This window comes from Talpa europaea (genome assembly GCF_964194135.1).
Source record: "Talpa europaea genome assembly, chromosome: 7".
Lineage (NCBI taxonomy): Eukaryota > Metazoa > Chordata > Mammalia > Eulipotyphla > Talpidae > Talpa > Talpa europaea.
The window spans coordinates 77,956,847-77,976,875 of record NC_140074.1 but is presented as its reverse complement, the minus strand read 5'-3'; positions in this window follow the sequence as shown (position 1 = coordinate 77,976,875).

Sequence of the window (20,029 nt, the reverse complement as noted above, 5' to 3'; positions counted from 1 at the left end):
AATATACACATGCAACAAGTGTAGCACTGTTGGTGGGAATGTGGATTGGTCCCATTCCTAGTGACAACAATTTGGAGTTTCCATATTAAAAAAAATAATAATAAATCTGCCAGATGATCCAACAATTCCACTTTTTGTTATCTATGCAAAGAATACAAACACATTAACTTGTAGGATATATGGTTTCCTAAGTTTTTTGCAGCCCTGCTTATAATAGGCAAGTTATGGAAACAATTAAGTACCCAATGACAAATGAGTGTATAAGACAGATGTAGTATATAGACACTATGGGATAATACTCAGCTTAAAAAAAATTTATATATATATATATATATATATATATATATATATATATATATATATATTGCCATTTGAAAAACATGGATGAAACTGGAGGGAATTATGCTAAGTGAAACAAGCCAGAAGGAGAGAGACAAGTATCAGATGATTTTGCTCATATGCAAAGCATATGAAAGCAAAGAAACAAACAAAACTAAAACAGGCCAACCCTAGACATATGACTGCAGAATTGAGTCTATTACAGAGGGTAGGGTAGGATGGGGGATAGATATAAAAGGCAGGAGTGACCATTGGTCTGTGGCAGAGGACTCTGTGTGCTTTGGTGGTGGACATAAATCTAACAATGTATGAATGTGTACCCCCAAGTTATAAACAGTGTTGTAAAACAATGTTACTCAAAACAAAAAGTTCTAAAGACATAAAAAATAAAAACCACACACACATACACACAGAATAAAGTCAGGGGTTTAGAGCAGGTGTGTTAAGAATACAATCTATAATAAAGTAAAAATCAAAATCAATAAGCAACTATAAACCAGAGACACATAACAGGGGGAGGGGAGGAGGGAGTAGGGTCAAAATAAGGGGGTTGGGAATTGTATGGGGAGTATAACCAAGATGAAAATGCATACATTGTGCAAAAATTAAAAATGATGTAAAAAATACATAAAATAAAAAAATAAAGAATACAATCCAGTAGCCAAAGCTACCCTCTCACCTGGTTTTGTGACTAGCATCTTATTAGAGTGTTGGAACACATGCTTGTATATTGAAGAGGGGGGAGAGAGGAAGAGAGAGAGAGAGACAGAGACAAAGAGACAGAGAGACACAGAGAGAGAATCTGTTAGAATTTCCCAGACTTAAAGAGTCACCAGTGTTTGGATTCAGAAAGTCTCTCAAATCCCTAGTAATAAAAAGAAAAAGAAGTCCGCTCTACAATATTTTATATTGAAACTGTAAAACTCCAGAATCAAGAGAAGACATTAAAGGAAGCCTGAGATAAGAAAAACAAACAACAATAAAAAGCAAAGACTGGGAAATTCTCAAAGTTCTGTGCATGAATGATAACCAACCCAAAATTGTAGACTCAGTGCCTTCAGCTTTGAAGAATGAAATTGAGATAATGTCATTTACAGAAAAGTAAAATCGAAGCGCATTTAAGATCAACAAATCTTTGCTAAAGAAAGGAAAGGATTAGGGTCTCCCAGGTGGCGCAGCCATTGAGCTCTGTGTTGCGAAGCTGCCTGCAGCCTCTGCAGCATTGGTTCGATCCCCGGCTGCTCCCCGGCCACTGGAGGCGGGTCGGGTCCCACGTGGTGCGCAGACCTCTCCTGCCACCCGCTGCTCCCCTCAGCAGTGTACTTCGGTCCTTCTGCCTGCTCTGCTCCCTGCTCTGGCTCTGGTGAATTCTCTCACCCTCCCGCACTTCTGACTGTACCCAGTGCTTATATAAATAAATTTTAAAAAAAAGAAAAAAAGAAAGGAAATGATTAAAGAAGGTGGTATATGAATTGTCCAAATCTAGTAGCTAGCAAATGAAGGACAGGTCTACAAATCTAATCACATATTTGGACAACATTGAAGTTATGTGTCAACAACATTTGCATGCAGTTGGTGGAATTAAAAGAAGACAAATTAACAATTAAATTAAAAATCTCAGTGAACAGTTAAAAAATATGAAAGGGGTCATCAGACTTCAAGTATTCTAAGGTCCTTATATTTTTGTTGATGTTTGGTATGTTTTGTTTAGTTTTAGGCTTTGCTAAATTATTAAATGGAAGGCAATGTAAAATTTTGAAGAGGACCACTAATAGAATATCAACAGGGTATATACATCCCAAACCAACAGAAAAAAAACATGGAGTGCAGGTGGTGGTAGAGATTTCAATCTACTGAAAAGAAAGCAAGAAGAAAGGGAAAGGAAAAAACTCTATAAAATGGACAAATAGAAACATGAAATAAAATGAAGTGATAATGAAAAAGAGATTTGAATAAATTATTTCCAACTTTGTTTTTATGGACATAATGTGGCAATTGGGAGTATTATGCGGGTTTTTCTTTTACATATGCATTATTTATGTATTCAATGAACTGTGAAGTGAATTTCAACAAATTTTAAAGAAATAGTTAATAAAAATGAGGAAAACTTTCCTAAAATTGAAAAAGGATGATGTGTTTTAATTATAAATTAAAATTATAAAAGTTCATGTTGTATTGAGTTAGATAAATGGAAAACATTTAAAAAGCACACCTAGAAATGAGATCATGTTTTAGGCCATCAAAGATAATAATGTAAAAGAATGAAGTTTAATTTGACTTTAGCATAGCAGTAATAACAGTGGCAAAAAGAAATGTAGAAATAAATAGTAGATGGGGAAACTAGTCAAACTGTTATTTAGAACAGCATAAGACTTGTTGAAACTGTTAAATATTTAAACAAGTTATGCTACCTGGTATCTGTAAACTTTATGAAAAAAAATTGTGAAATGCACTTCATAAAGAGAAAATTATTCAGAATGAAATTAAATGTAACGGACAGTAATCACAAACCAATGGGTCAAACTAATAAACATAATGATATTTGGTAAGTCTGAATTATTGTGGATATTGAAAAATAAGTTATCGGAAACTAAAATCTCTGATGATATAAATGAGATTATGTGGTGGTGAGGATAAAGATGGAGATTCTAATCTTGCTAATCTTCTTTGGGAAATAAGTAAAATTTAAATCTAGACACTATAAAAATTGGGATTAAGTATTGTGCTAAAAATAGAAGATTAGGGGCCTCCCTGGTGGTCCAGGAGTTAAAGTGTCAGCACTATCAAGCTATCACCAGCCACTGCAGCCTGAATTCAATCCCCAGCCAGGGAGCTAACCCACATGGCACAGCAGACCTCTCCTGTCTCGCCTGCTGCTTCCCTCAGCAGTGTATTTCAGTCAATCTGCCTGTTCTGTTCCCCACTCTGTCTCTGGTGAATCCTCTCACCCCTCTGCAACTCTGGCCTACCTCCCAGTTCTCATATGTATAAATAATAAAAAAAAATAAATCTTTAAAAAAAATAGAAGGTTAATCAGTACAAAATAAATGTGATAGTTTTGCATCCTGTCTCCTGTCTAAATCATGAAACTTTCCTCATTAAGTCATATTTTCTGTTTTAATAAGATGCTTTTTTTTGTATTCACTTATTGTTCTTTCATCTAATATTGTATTTTTGGTTTACAGTGTCTTTATACTTTAGAGCAAGTGAATGAAATCACTGAAGTGAATGGATTTTTTCACACACTAAATATTTAACACCCATTTTTTTTTATGGATGCCAGTGCAAGCTGCCCTGTGATAGCTATAATGAATAATGAATGTCCCTCCCCTACCCCTGGGAAGATTTGGGTTAATTCATGCTCTTAACATCTTATTTGTACACTGATGAAATTTCAACAATTATTATGCTAATAAATTGCTTAAGGAAACATTTTTCTATGAGTGACTAATATATTTAGTTATTTCTCATATTTATTATGTATTCATCTGTAAAAATTGAAGTTTTCTTGGCATTAGCAGACTTGCCAGATTAGCAGATTTTATTTTTTTAAAGATTTATTTTTATGTATTTATGCATACAAGAACTGGGGTGTAGGCCAGAGGTGTGGGGGATTAAGAGGGCACACCAGATTTAAGATCTGCTTACATGGTGTAAATATGAAAATAAGTTTATGAAAGAAAACTTGGTTTTTATGGACATAATGTGGCAATTGGGAGTATTATGCAGTTTTTTGTTTACATATGGAATATTTATGTATTCAATGAAGTGTGAAGTGAGTTTCAACAAGTTTCAAAGAAATAGTTAATAAAAATGAGGAAAACTTTCCTAAAATGAAAAAGAATGACGTATTTTAATTATAAAAGTTCGTGTTGTATTGAGTTAGATAAATGGAAAACATTTAAAAAGCACACCTAGAAATGAGATCATGTTTTAGACCATCAAATATGGTGGTATAATTCAGCACATCTTGTGAATTTTTCAGTTTTATTTGTTGCTTAATTAAAATATTTCACCTCCTTTTTTTTTTTAAGATTTATTTATTTTTTATACAAGAACTGGGGTACAAGCCAGATGTGCGGGAGGGTGAGAGGATTCACTGGAGACAGAGCGGGGAACAGAACAGGCCGACTGAGGAAACACCCTGCTGAGGGGAGCAGCTGGTGCAACAGGAGATGTCTGCTGTGCCCATGGGACCCTCGCTGGCCCACGGGGATGGAACCCGTGCCGCAGAGGCTGCGGACAGCTTCCCAGTGTGGCCCTCAACTGCCTGCACCACCAGGGAGGCCCTCACCTCCTTTTTGACATGAGTGTTGTAGAACAGCATAAGTTGGAAGGTTAGTAGAAGTCTAGAGAAAACCATTTCCATGTAAATTTTGTTAAGAGATGTTTATTTGCAGCCCATGAAAATAATTCTCAATAGTCTATAAGTGTATCTAATGAGACACCTGAGAATGCACAGCTTTGTTCACTAGTAATCTAATTTTGCATTTAATTCTCTCTCTCTCTCTGATCTCACATTTGGACACACAAACCCTTAAAAATGACTGGACTTACCACTCTATAGCAGCAATGACCTACACTTTTGAATAAACATGAACAATTAAACAAAATGATTGTTATATGGAAATTGTTTTGGCAGAGCCCCAAATTTTCAGTGAATTGTTACTACTTAAATTTAAATAATTTTAGGTAAACATTACATTAAACAGTAATGCTAGAATAGTATCTCAGTATAATAAACTAGAAGACATTTCCCAGTGAATTAATTCTATTATAACTTTCATTATTGTTTGAATACAAAGCTCTTAATATAAAATCTTCCCTTTCACCTACCCATTTTGTATACATTCTTGGAACGCTACAAAAAATGGCTGCCCTGTGTTTTTCTGCTGCAACAAAATGGGAAAACTGGTGTTTATGAGGGTGGTGCTTAGAATGGATTTATTGTACTTGCCACCAGTAACTATGGAATCTTTCCCGGAGCTGTTCCTTATTGAATCTCAGAAAAGAAGGAAGGAAGAGGGGGCTGATAAACAAAAGGAAAGCACATCCAATTTGTAAAACAAAGTGTGTACATGGAATTGTATTAGTAGTCAGAAAAGCTTTTAGACCTTCCTTGTTAATTATTTAAAACACCAAATATTTATTATTGCTGTGGCATATATACTGATTTTTCATTCTAGTATTAAACAGCGAGTCCTTAACTTTGGGATATGTTATTTCGCTTACATTATTTTCAACTCTTTCCAAAGAAAATGACCAAATAACCAAATATTCTTTCCACAATGGTGTAAAAAATTCTCATGTAACCTAAGTCTTACTTTCAAAATTCACAATTATTATATACATGGATCAAATGTGATAGGATAGTTATTGGAGTTCTTGTTAAATTTGGTAAGGTTTTAAAGTTACAAAGACTGGGCCTCCCTGGTGGCCCAAGGGGTTAAAACGCAACCTAGGAACCTATCTGCAGCCACTGCAGCATGAGTTCGATCCCCGGCCAGGGAGGTGACCCACATGGTGCATCAGACCTCTCCTAGCTCACCTGCTGCTCCCCTCAGCAGTGTATTTTAGTCAATTTGTCTGTACTGCTCCCCACTCTGTCTCTGGTGAATCCTCTCAGCCCCCCACACTTCTGGCTTATACCCCAGTTCTTGTATGTATAAATAAATAAATCTTTAACAAAATAAAGTTACAAAGACTTTCAGTAGAAACATTTCTTCTGAATATAAAACCATTGGTCATTTATGTCATTATATGTATATTATAGGTGTTTAAAACATTTGTGTAGCAATTTTTAGTGGTTCTCTGATCATATAATAGGGAGGGAATTTTTAAAAATTGTCTAATTTTAAGCAGAGGACATTTAAAAACTAGCTGGATAAATTCTTTTTCTAAAGTTACAAAATAATTTATTCACTCAAGCATTTGTTAAGTACTTGCTCCATGAAACAACTTACATAAGAGCAAACTTTATAGAATCAAACTATGTAATTAGGACAATTACATATTTAGGCAATTCAGTTGAACAATATATGATTTTTTTTTTTAAATTGCATACTTACTTGGCCTGCAACAATGTTAACATTTGAATACAGTTTGTAAACCATTAGAATTTGTCCCTTGAAATGAATATTTCAAATGAATGAAATGAATATTTCAAATTTGTATGCAATTAAGGCATTTCTCTAGTTAATAAGCTTTGGATAGTTGAAATCTTAACTCTCCTGGATGAGGGGTGACCACCTCTGCTGCTGGGCTCCCCTTTAGCAACTGAGTGCACAGGCCTTCCCAGCCCCACTGAGACCTGCCTCAGCAGTTGGATGCAATAGGGCATGACTGACTCTGCTGTGGGGCCCCCATGCCCACCACAACATCCAGCACTACCTGGGTTTGGGTTTTGGAAAACCATGGTGGCTTTGGAGACCCACAGGTCAGGTTTAAACCTGGCTGGCACCATTCAGATGCAGTGGTGCTTGCCTGCCTTTCTCCTCTTCAGGGCCCACAGCTGAAGCAAAGCTGCCCAGCCTCAGTGCAGGACGCTTTCATGCTGGTGGGGTTTCAGGTTATTGCCAGTGTGGTTTTGAGATTCAAACTTGGACTTGCACCATTCAGGTTTTGGAAAAGGACTGATCAAATTTGAGTTCTCACAGATGTCAATCTAATCAAGTCTTAGGAACAGCAGCAGTTTTGAAAACAAACCAATCCCATTTGAAAATTGGGCACCCTGAAAGAAATATAAACTGTTGCAGTGCTGGCTTCATTTGCTGATTGGGAAACTCATCCAACATTCATTCTTCTAGACCTACATTGATTCATCAAGACCTTCATTCATTGTGACACCTGATCTGATCTGATCTGATCTCTATTTAGAGCAGCTACCTGACCATTTCTCATGCCTGATGACTGGTGCTGCTGGCCTATGCCTGCATCCCTGAAAGAGCTGTACACTGGTGCTTAGTCCTCAAGCACCACCACTGAAAGTGCTGTCTGCTCTTGGCCTGTTCCCAGCATCTCTAAGAGCTGTGTACCATTCCTGATCCTCTGACTCCACCCCTTGACCACTGCCCCTATGTCTAGCTCATCCAGCACCATGTTCTGGTGCTATTGTGTCCAGTGCTGTCCGGCCTGGCCCTCGGGTTTCTGTTGCACTGCTCTGGTGCTGCCTCAGTAGCTCTACCTGTAACTACCTCCAGCTGCCACTGTGAATTGGTTCCCGATCCACCAGTTATTGGTATGCCACCAATTCCAGGCTCTTGTTAAAGGGACAATATCATCTTCCATGAGCAGCCTTTGATTTGCTCTGTTGGACACTGCTGACACTATCTGGAGTAGGACAGCCAGCCATTTGTGGCCCTAAAAATTTTTTCCTTTTTTCTAATTTACCCTTTGTTAATAAACTCTATTCTTGTTGCACCCTGACCTTTATAAACACATGGGTAAGGACCCATACACTGACAACCACCACCCCCTCCCAGCTTTGCACGGTTGCACCTTTAAGCCAGATCACTTGTTTCATTCTGACTCTTCTATTTGGAAACCACACAGTTTAATGTATGTACAAGGGTTCTCTGGGTTTCAGTGACTGAAAAACTGCTGTGCCTGTGTCTCCCCTGAGTTTCAGTGCATTCAGTGACAGATCTAGAGATGCTAGTTTCTTCTAATGCAGAAATGTCCTATTTTTTCAATCTGTAATTTTTTTTCTGAAAAATATGTCTGAATGTGATGGATTGCTGAATTTTATTGATGTGTTGTGTTTAAGCAGAAACAAGAATGTCTTCTGAAGTGAATGATTCATGGCCAATGCCTTCCTATTAGTGGAAACCCTTCATTTATATCTATCTATGTACCTGGTAGGTAAATTAAGGACGTATGTGTGTATGTTCATATGTGTTTGTGAATCCATATATCTGTCCTTCCTTCCATATCTATCTATCTGTCAATCTATCTATCTATCTATCTATCTATCTATCTATCTATCTGTCTATCTGTCTATCTATCATTTATCCATTCCTCCATTCATCCTGCCTCTCACTATCACATAACCACCCCTTACCTAGCATGGAAATTAAGACTGCATGCTTAATTTGGCTGTTGCATTGGTTTAAGCTCAATTTATATCAGGGTTGATATATAGCAGACACGGAGATTAAAGAAAGTTGTACAAGGAACTATAGTTAATTTAACTCAGTAAACATTTATCAAATACTTACCATGTTGCAGGCACTGCCATAGAAGTTGAGCAAATAAAGATAAATGGTGGCTCTTTACAAAAACATGCTGATCCTTGTAAGAGAAACAGGATGGTTCATTATAATGGCAAAAGTTGTGATTTTAGAATCATCCCTATCATTGGGACTGTTTTCCTATTGCTGAGTATAAGTTTTCAGTGACCATGGGGGAATAATTTGGATCATCAAAATTTGCCTATCAAGCAGATCTAAAGCATTATTTTCTTAGGGCACTGAAGCTGGGCAACCTGAGAAAATGGGAACAATTCTCCCTCTAGCATTTTGATTCCTCTGAGCTTTCTAGAGTCATGCAATCTTGATTGCTTCCAATCAAGATTATCTATCTATCTATCTATCTATCTATCTATCTATCTATCTATCTATTATCTATCATCATTTATCCATCCATCCATCCTGACTCTCACTATCACGTCCCTACAACTTACCCAGCATGGAAATTAAGACTGCATGCTTACAAACTTGGTTACATCCAAGTTTTGTCTATTATGAATAAAATTTTTACAAACACTATGATTTTTTGTATGGACATACGTTTACCCACCACTTTGGGGTAAATACCAAGAAGCGTGATTTCTGGATTACATGGCAAGAATATCTTTAATTTATTAAGAGACTGCCAAACGATTCCAAACTTTCTGTACCAGTTTGCATTCCCACCAGCAATGAGTGAGAGTTTCTGCTGCTCTGCATTCTTGCTAGCATTTGGAGTTGTCCATGTTCCAGAGTTTGGCCATTCTAATCAGTGTGTAGTGGTGTTATCCAGTAAAAGGCCTAAAAACTAACACTGGTCAGAACCCCTCTTACCAACTCTAGGCCCATGCACTCACTGCCATAACCATAAACAAGAAATGAAGTCTTTGGTGCTGTAAAACAGAAAAAAGAACAATTTATTTAACAAGGTAGGGGAAAACCTATGGGTAAAGGCATAAGGTCCAATTATTGAGTGTTGGTGCTGAGAAACCGCAGGTGGCTCTCTAGCAGGAGCTGGGACTGCAAATTGGCCATTGGAATGACAGTGTGGGACAGCTGCTGCTGATGGGCCACCTGGCCCCTTGGGTCAAAGTTCTGTGGGCCACTGCTGCTGCAGTGAGTGACAGGTTATAGAGAAGACCTGCCTGGCAGTCAGCAGGGAAATGGTCCAGAGTTGTGGTCAAGCAAAATATGGCCAGAGCCTTCATGCCCTTCCTTTTCTAAGGAGCTCCCTAAAACGGCTGCTTCACTCTGTCCCCTACCCCGTGGTCCACTATCTCCAAATCCCACTCAAACATCAGAGGCAGGGTTTGGGTCACAGCTGAGGTCCTGTTGTAGATTTCAGGGGATGGAGTTGGGTCTATGCTGCTTGTTCCTATGTGGTGGGGTGACCTGTGGCTTGTCACCAGCTGGCCTCTTGGTCTGGATTAGGGGTGCAGGGTCCTCCAACAATGGTATCTCATTGTTGTTTTAATTGGCATTTCTATCATATGATGTGGAGCCTCCTTCCACATGCTTATTTGCCATCTGAAAAACTTTGGTGAGCTGCTGTCTGTTAAAGTCTTTGGGTCATTTTCTAAATCCAGTTGTATGTTTTCGTATTGTTGAGTTTTAACAGCACTTTGTATATTTTGGATGATGGTCCTTTATCAGACGTGTTTTTTTCCAAATATATACTCTCAGTCTGTGGCTTTTTCTTTCTCTTGTCATTTATTTCACAAACCAGAACACTTGAATTTTAATTTTAAAGAGGCCAGCTTATTCTTTATTACCTTTGATGTTGTATCAAAAAAAAAAATCATTGCCAATTACTAGGTCATCTAGATTTTCTTCTCTGTTATTTTCTAGGAAGATCATAACTTTGTGCTTTATGTTTACGTCTATGATCAATTTTGAGTTAATTTTTGTGTGAGGTGAAAGAACTGTGTCTAGATTCATGTTTCTGTTTATGCATAACCAAATTGTCCCAGCACCATTTGTTGAAAAGATTATTTTTACTCCATTGTATTGCTTTTTCTTCTTTGTAAAAGATCAGTTAATAGTGTCTCTCTTCTGCCCCATTGATCTGTTTGACAATCCTTTTGCCAGTTCTACACTGTTTGATTACTATCACTTTATAGTAAATCTTGGAGTTGGATAGCATCAGTCTTCCAACCTTTTCCTTCTCCAATATTGTTTTGGCTATTCTGGATCTTTTCCCTCTCATAAACTTTAGAATATGTCAATTGATATTGACAAAATAACTTGCTGGGATTTTGACTGAGATTACCTTGAAGCTATACATCAAATTGAGAAGAACTGAAATCTTGACAGTGTTAAGTCTGAACTACTAACTACTCATGAACATGGAATATGTCCCCATTTATTTCTTCATTGATTTCATTTATCACAGTTTTGTACATTTCCTCATAGTGGTCTATAAATATTTTGTTAATTTTATGCCTAAATATTTCATTCTTTTGGTGCTAATATAAATAACACTATCTTTAATTTCAAATTGCATTTGTTCATTGCTGGCATGTAGGAAATCAATTGGCTTTTGCCTAGTAACCACATATCCTGTGCCTTTGTTATAATCACTTATTAACTCCAGGATGTTTTTTTTTTTAATCTTTTGGATTTGCACATATATGATCTTGTCATCTGCAGACAGATTTCTTCCTTCCCAATCTGTTTCTTTTCTATTTTATTTTTCTTATTGCATTTACTAAGGCTTCTAATAAGATGTAGAAAAGAAGTGGTCAGAGGGAAAGTCCTTACCTTCTTCATGATCATAGCATGAAAGGTTTGGTTTTCTCACCAGTAAGTATGGTGTTAGCTAGGTTTGTTACAGATATTCTCTATCAAATTGAGAAAATTCACGTCTATCCCTATTTTCCTAAGAGATTTTACTATGAATGGGTTTTGGATTTTGTCAGGTGCTTTTTCTGCATCTACTGATGTGATCATGTGGTTCTTTAGCTTATAGATTGCATTAATTATTTTTGTGAATTTTAAATAAGCCTTGCATACCTGTGATAAGCTTCACTTGTTTGTGGTATATAATTCTATAGATTGTTGGATTTATTTCTAATATTTTGTTTGGGATTTGGAATCTATGTACATGAGAGACTTTGGTCTACAGATTTCTCCTTTTTGGTAATATCTGTGTTTACTTTTGGTATTAGGATAATGATGGCTTCAGAGAAAGAGTTAAGAATTATTCCTTCTGCCTTTAGCTTTTGAAAGAGATACTATGAATTAGTATGATTTCTTCCTTAAGTGTTCAGGAGATTTTGCCAGTAAAGCCATGTTGGCCTGGTGCTTCCTGTTTAGATCACTATTAATTATTGATTCAAATTCATTAATAGGTATAGGCCGATCTTTCTTCTTTTGTGAATAATCTTTCTTTTTTTGTGAATTTGGCAGATTGTGTCTTTCAAGGAATTGGTTCGCTTCATCTAGATTATCAAATATGTAGGCATAGAGTTGTTCATATTATTCCTTAATTATCCTTTTATTTATTTATTTTTAAAGATTTATTTATTTATGCATACAAGAACTGGGGTACAGGTCAGAGTTTCTGGGGGTGAGAGGATTTACCAGAGACAGAATGGGGAGCAGAGCAGGAGGATTTATTGAAAAACACTGCTGAGGGGAGCAGCAGGCAAGATAGGAGAGGTCTGCTGCACCATGTGGGTTAGCTCACTGGCCTGATGGAACTCATGCTGCAGTGGCTGCCTATAGCTTGATAGTGTTGCAACTTAACCCATGCGCCACCAGGGAGACACCTATATCCTTTTAATATCTATGTGATTTATGTCCTTTCTTTCATTTCTCATGTTAATAATCATGTCCTCTCTTTTTCTGTGCTAGACTGACTAGAGGCTTATCAGTTTTATTGATCTCTTCAAAAAATCAGCTTTGGCTTTCATTGATTTTTCTCACTGATTCCCAGTTTCCAAATCCATTGATTTCTGCTCTCAGGAGGAGGCATTTTCAAAAACTGATTGTGTATATTTAGAGTACAGGTTTTCTGAAAGTTCAAAAGCAGATCATTAGACAGGAATTCTTTTTATTAACTGGTACTTTCACCATTAAATCTTCACTGACATTTGACTTTCAACATTTGGACTATACTATTTTAGAAGTAATTTTTTTTTTCGTAAAAATGTATAAGGCCTTTTATAAATGTCATCTAAAAGTAGAAACACCATCATTATGAATCCACTTAACAAAGGAATAGCAGGTAAAATTTAATTATAATAACAAAAAATGCAGTACTGATAATTTTGTAATTAACCATTTAGGTAGCTGTGGAGCAGGTCAAAGGCCTAGAAACAAAACTCAGATTATTTTATTTAGATTGGGAAGACTGAATGATTATATTTTCTTTAGCTATGGGAACTTCTGTATTTCTAAGATTTCACCTATGTGTTAACATACATGTTTTAAAAAGAGAAGCTGAAATATCATTTTATGATGTTCTGCTCATAGAACAAATGATAGGTAATTGATTAAAACTGCATAACAATAGGTCCAATAGGTACAGATCCTGAGACAAGGCTTGAGAATTTCATGATATGAATTTGTTATGTAAGCATGCACACAGGATGTCCCTCACTCTGATCTGAATCATACATAAATCACGAACATTTATAGTATGTTTGTTTTTTCTCTAAAACATATTACTGTGAGTCATCACCTTTCCTTTACATTTCTTAAACTTCACTAAGAAACTAATCTTGAATACATTTGAGCCTAGGAAGGATTGAATCTATTTCAAAATTGAGAGTGTATTTTAAGATAATTTCTCATTAATTTGAGTGGTTATTATGAAAAATATAAAATTGCTTTAGCCTATTTAACTATTATACTTTTTGTTTTCATATGATAATTCTTATAAACTTGTTATCTGTACTAGGCATGTTTTTCCCCTAAGTGATAAATAGTTGCTCTTTAGAATTCTTTTGCCATTTCACTTGTTAAAAGTAATTATCTGTGAATAATTCTTACAGCTTTGAAGCATTTCAGGATTCATCTTTTTTGGAATAGAAATGGGATTTATCAGATTATTGATAATGTTCATCTTGTGGAATTCAAATATTTTATATTGGTGCCAGGAAAATAAAATTAAATTGAGTATTAATTTTTGCTCCAAGAATCTTAGTATAAAATATAGATACTTTAGATTGAAAGCAATATATATATTTTTTTTAAATTTATTTATTTATTTATACAAGCACTGGGTACAGTCAGAAGTGCGGGAGGGTGAGAAAATTCACCAGAGCCAGAGTGGGGAACAGAACAGGCAGACTGATGAAATACACTGCTGAGGGGAGCAGCGCGCACAGCAGGAAAGGTCTGCGCGCCATGTGGGGGACCCTTGCTGGTGGCGGAGATCAAACTGGCACTGCAGAGGCTGCAGGCAGCTTTGCAGCCCAGCGCTCAACTGCTGCACCACCAGGGAGGCCCTGAAAGCAATATTTAATGGAGATTCAAAGTTTGACTTGGCTGAGTCTCTACCTTAAAAACATGTATTTATCTAGAAAATGGTGAATGCACAGACAAGTGGTTCTTACCAAGAACCACTCCTCTCCAAGAGCCTTATGGAATTAGCCAACTAGATTTTGAACACACACAGTCTCAAACTTGACTCTCTTGAAGTCCCTTAGAATATCTGATTTTTAGATCTCAATGGGTTATAAAGAAAAATACCATTAAAAATACTTACAGAAAATTGTTCCTTAAAAGAAAAGATTACATTGCAAAGACTTTTATTCTTTTTTTTTATTTTTAAATTTAACTTCATATACCTTCTTTGGAGGAATGAATTAAGGAATGATGGTTTCAATATGGTTTGAAACTTTGAAAGCTGCATTTTATATCTCTCTATGGGGAAAGACTTCCTTATGTGATATTTTGAAGGAATTTAGTGAGTACCTATTTTATTATGATAATATGGGCAAATAATTTTAATTCTCACCACAAACTTATGAGTCGAATATTAGTATGAGTAACATCCCAAAAGCAGACAACTGGGTAAACCGCACCACCTAACCCCATAGTCTACACTTGGTAGGATGAAATGGGTAGGATGAGATGAGAAAGGTGTGAGCAGAGGGTATGGATAGCAAGGGTCTGGAGATTTATAAAATATTTTCTGCCAGCCAGGCTGGCAATGGAGTAGGTTTCTCAAATTATACAGTTACTAAAGCAAATCCTCATGTGCCCTTAACCCATTGAGTGACTTTGAGGAAGTTGGTTAGTTTCCCTGAAGCTCTTTACATCCGTAAGGGGACCTGGTGTTGCCTCTGAGAAACTGCTCCACTAGGATTGATTTAGTCTAGTTAATGGTGAATCCCTCTTTTATAATTTTCTGAAATAGAAATAATCCCTAGTAATAAGTCCGCCACTTGTCCTTCCAGTGCACACATTCACACAGGGGCTCCTTAACCTTCCTTGTGTCCTGGGCACCTTTGGCATTTTGCTGAAGTCTTTGACCACTTATCGGAGTAATACTTGTAAATGCATAAAATGAATATATAGAATTACAATGAAAACCAATTACACTGAAACACTATTATCAGTATGTTAGAAATTGTAATGTATAATGATTTTCCATGGTTATTAACACATTAAATAAGATTTAGTGGTAAGTTCAATAACTACTATTATTTTGAAGCAATGAGGAACATAAGCATTATTTCTAGATGTCTATACCAATAATGATTGCTATAAAAATAACTACAACATATATATAGGCACTACTGAAAATGGGATGGTTTGTCTATATTCATGATTGAAGAAAATGCTGAATTTTAGCTAGAGGTTAGTAAAAATAAGGACATGATTTTTTCTATTCATGTTTTCATGACTCCTTAAATCATATCTGTACCCCATGTTAAGAACCTCTGAACTAAGTGGTTCATGGCTTCAGATTCGATGAAAAATGTCTTGGGATTTTTTTTCCCCATCAAAATTTTATTGATTTGCCATGTGTTTATACAAAAATATGTAAGTTTGAGAGTGCAACTTCACACCTCAGCATATGGACATGTTTCACTTGTCTTCCACCAAATCTCCAGAAACCACCCACTATCAGCTTGCCCTCCCCTCCCATCAGGATCCTCCCTCACCCCCACTAGTGGTGAGTGGTTTTCCCAGAGTCTAAGAGTTGTTTATGTTGAATATTTCTTTTGTTATTTATATTCCAAGAATGAAAGAAACCATCTGTAACAGTCTTTTTCCTCAGACTTTCAATGAATCTTTTAGTTTAAAAACTTGGGAAAGCTGATTACTTAAAAGTATTGTATTCCTATTCATGGTCATTGTAGTCTACATTTATGTAGTTTTTCTTTAATATCCTTCAGTACAATTTTCACAATAATTTTATAAATTCTCTTTTATAAGATTCATACTTACTGTATAGCTTATATTACTAATTGCTTATATTACTAATTACTATTTTATTGAGTTTGCTTTGTAACTATAGAGTTTAAAATAGTTTTTGTATATTGAATCAATAAGCTAGTCAATTACTTTTTTCCTATGCAAGCATCATCTCAAAATAACAATTGCCTCCCACCTCCAATCTATTTTTTTTTTTTACATTTTCCTATGTATTGATAAGATGTTCAGTGAAATGTTCAGTAGAAACAGTGATTACTGTTCTTCCTGATTTTAAAGATAATACTGACTTTTTCCACTCAGGAACAGATTTAGGGCCAATTTTTAGGAGCTAGCAAGACCCAATCAGTAACTTTTCATTAATTTTGCAAGCCAGTTCTTAAAATACAGCCACTATTAAAATTAAATCACAGGGCCTCCCTGGTGGTGCAGGCGGTTGAGTGCCATGCTGTGAAGCTGTCCGCAGCCTCTGCAGTGCGGGTTTCATCCTGGCCAGCTGGCGGGCAAGAATCCCACATGGCGTGGCAGACCTCTCCTGTCTCGCCCGCTGCTCCCTTCAGCAGTGCATTTCATCAGTCTGCCTGTTCTGTTCCCCACTCTGTCTCTGGTGAATCCTCTCACCATCCTGTGCATCTGGCCTGTACCCCAGCACTTGTATAAATAAAAAAATTTAAAAATCTTAAATTAAATTACATAAAATTACAATTTAGTAAATCACTTTAAAAAGAAAAATAATAAATTTTCCAAACTCAACACTTACTTTATTTTGAGGCTATTGGTATTTGCAGGATGGAAGTACTGTATGTAATCGATGTTATGCCAACTCGATGGTTAGTGATGTGTCATTGACAGCGATGAACTGGCTGCAATTGGAATACTTATACTTTGGAAAGTGACAAATGCTAACAATCAAGGTTTTTATTTTTCTTAAGTAAATGTTGTTAAACAATACAAGGTTTTGAGTTTGCTATAGGTTCTAGCATTTTCCTTGCCTATGAGCTAAAAAAAAAGGCATAGTGGGAGGAAGAAGAAAAGAAAACTTTCGTCAATGTGTTAATCTGAACATGGCGTTTCCCACAGATACCTGTGATACTCCGCTGGCATCTGCCCTGCCCCGGGAATCATTCAGTAGCTCCTCTGAGCTGTCTCCAAGCCATGGCCCCGGATTTGCGAGTCTTAATCGCAGAGATGGTGAGTCGGCTGTTATCATTTTGTTACTCCACCATAATTCAATTCCAGAGAAAATGATCTCCATTTTTAGTATTCATTCTTAAAGCTCAAAAATTATTATGCAATTTAATGAAAGTGAAGACAATACCTTCATCATGTTATGATTTACTAGCTTTCTTTGTTCACTATAGAATTTTGGAGGGTTTTTTTTTTTTGATATCTTTATTCTCTGCTGATTGCTCACAAATAGTCATAAATAGGAAAGGAATTATATTTAAATTTCTTTTATTTTCTCATGGTAATATTGTTTTATATCACTATATTATTTCATAGATGAAGGAACACACTTCTTGGATGTATAAGTAGAATTCATTAAATACTAGATTATTTCCAATTTATCATCTTTTAATTTTAGAGCAGGCTATAGTAAAGTGGCTAGTGCTGGTCATGAATAATTCAAAAAAACAAGTAAATAAGCCACTTATAGCCCCTGTGGTAAAACTATACAAGTCACTGTATTGTTTCTGTGGGGTGTGAAGATGCCATAGAATATGATGGGAATATAACTCCATTTCCAACACTTGGCTTGGGAGACCAGGTGACGCTTTGTGATGAAAATAGAGTCCCTTCCTTAGTTTGGAAGGGAGCCATTGCCTTATTTTTTGGGTATGTGCTAATCGATTCATACTACTTGGGTGTCATTGAATAAATTGTTTCTTCTACTGCACAAATAATAGTTCTATGGATTAAATAACTTAATTCATACACTTAAAATTCAAATGTTTCACCAACTTTTAGAGGAATTTTTTTTAAATAAAAGATTAGTTCAGACAGTAAAAATTTCAATTAACATTTGGAGCTTTGTCAGTGTTACTTATTAATTTTTGTTTTTTTTTTTTTGGCCAGAGTGACTGAGCTTCCAAAATTTTTAGTTACAGTGACAAATATTTTAAGTACCATAGTTTCAGCAGGAATTTGATATGTAATAGCTCACCACTACATTTCTGTGGTATATTAAGTTGGCAAGAGATTTCTCATATATAGGTATTGCTATAAATTCTGAAGGTATTATTGTGGAATTGAGCATTTCTCTCCCTTTCTTTTGTGTTTTGAAGATAATAGTTTAAGAAAGTCTTGAATCATATGTGGGCACCTGGATTAAACAGATTGCTAAGGAAGAGTTGGAAGACAGAAAGCTTAGGGTAGGAGAGCATGTCCATATCTACCCTCCATGGTCCTTTACCATGAAAAAGCTTTGAGTAAGAGGAGCTTACTCCTCAACGCACTATGCACTATTCATAATTAGTTTTGCCATCCCAAACAAATACCTTGTGATTGAAACCAGACTTCAAGTAAAAATTAAATTATCAAACTAAACATTTTTGGTTTGGTGATTAATATTAACTTAAAATCTAAAATTTCCAGTAGTTGCTGGGAGATTGTAAAAACTAAAAGAATACTGTATTTAATTAGTTTAAAAAAACCCAAGGGGATTGTGCATTGTGTTTCTGGTTTTTAGGGAGAGAAAATTGTGATTCAGACCTTTAGTGATGTCAGTGTCATGGCTTGGGAAGTTTATAGATAGGTTACATGGAAACTCCTAAAGTTAAAATTGACTCGGGCCTCCCTGGTGGCTCAGGGGTTATATATCAGCACTGTCACCACTACGGCCTGAGTTTGATCCCCAGCAAGGGCTCAAACTGCTGCTCCCCTTAACAGTGTATTTTAGTAAATCTGCCTGTTCTACTCCCTACTCTGTCTCTGGTGAATCCTCTCACCACCCCCACTCCCAGCACCTCTGGCCTACACCCCAGTTCTTCTACACAAATTAAAATAATAATAATAATAATTTATAGAAGGGAATTTTTAAATAAATAAATAAAATTGACTTGTTTCCATTACAGTTAATTAAATAAACTAATAGCCCTGAATGTGATAAGCAGTCATTATAAAATGGTACTAAAAACCATACTTCTTTATATGGACTACTCTTTTGGAAAATTTGTTAGTTTTCTAAAGACAGTGGTAGTCAGAAGATGAGGGTTTTTTTATGTTTTTTTTTCTCTAATTGCATACAATATGCATTTCACTAAATATCCTTTGATACCATCTCCTGATCTCATATCCATTATTAAGACATGACTTAGATAACACAATTTGTCATTATTTTTTCTGAAGGATTACCTATATGTATGTTTTCTGTTAAAAGTCAGCATCTCAGAGTATGGCTGGGCATTTACTTTGTTTTTGCAAATGCTAGTTAACTTCAGTTTAGATTATTATAATAAAAGATATGGCAGTATAAAATAAAGATTACTATAATGGTGACAGTGACTTTTCCTATGTAGGAGTTTCAGTTTTCTTGGCAATTCTGTGTATGATCTAATGATGAAAATCATGTGAGATTACCTGATTTTTTTAATTTATTTTATTTTTTAATTTATATCTTTTCCATCAATGTGTATTCCCCATAAAATTCCCACCAATTCACCCATGAACCATCACCATAATCCCTTGTGCTCTTCTCTTTCTGTTTTTTTTAATATTTTATTTTATATAATTCTTTCATCATTTTTCATTTTTTGCATAATGTATGTATTTTCATAACCTAAATAAGGGACCAGGAAAAAGACTAATTAATACAAAGTAAAAATTAAAATCAACAAGCAACTATAAACCAGAGACACATTACAGGGGCGGGGGTCTTAGAGGGGAGCAGAGGTGGGGAGAGGAAGGATTAGCGTCAAAATAAGGGGGGGTACAATTGTATGGGGAATGTAACCTAAACGAGATTATGTGATTTTTATTTTAAAAATTCCTTGGTCTATGTGATGGCATTTGGAGACTTTTGAGGAATGTGGTCAGTCTTACATTCTTAATTTTTTATTTTGAAGTAATTGAACTTC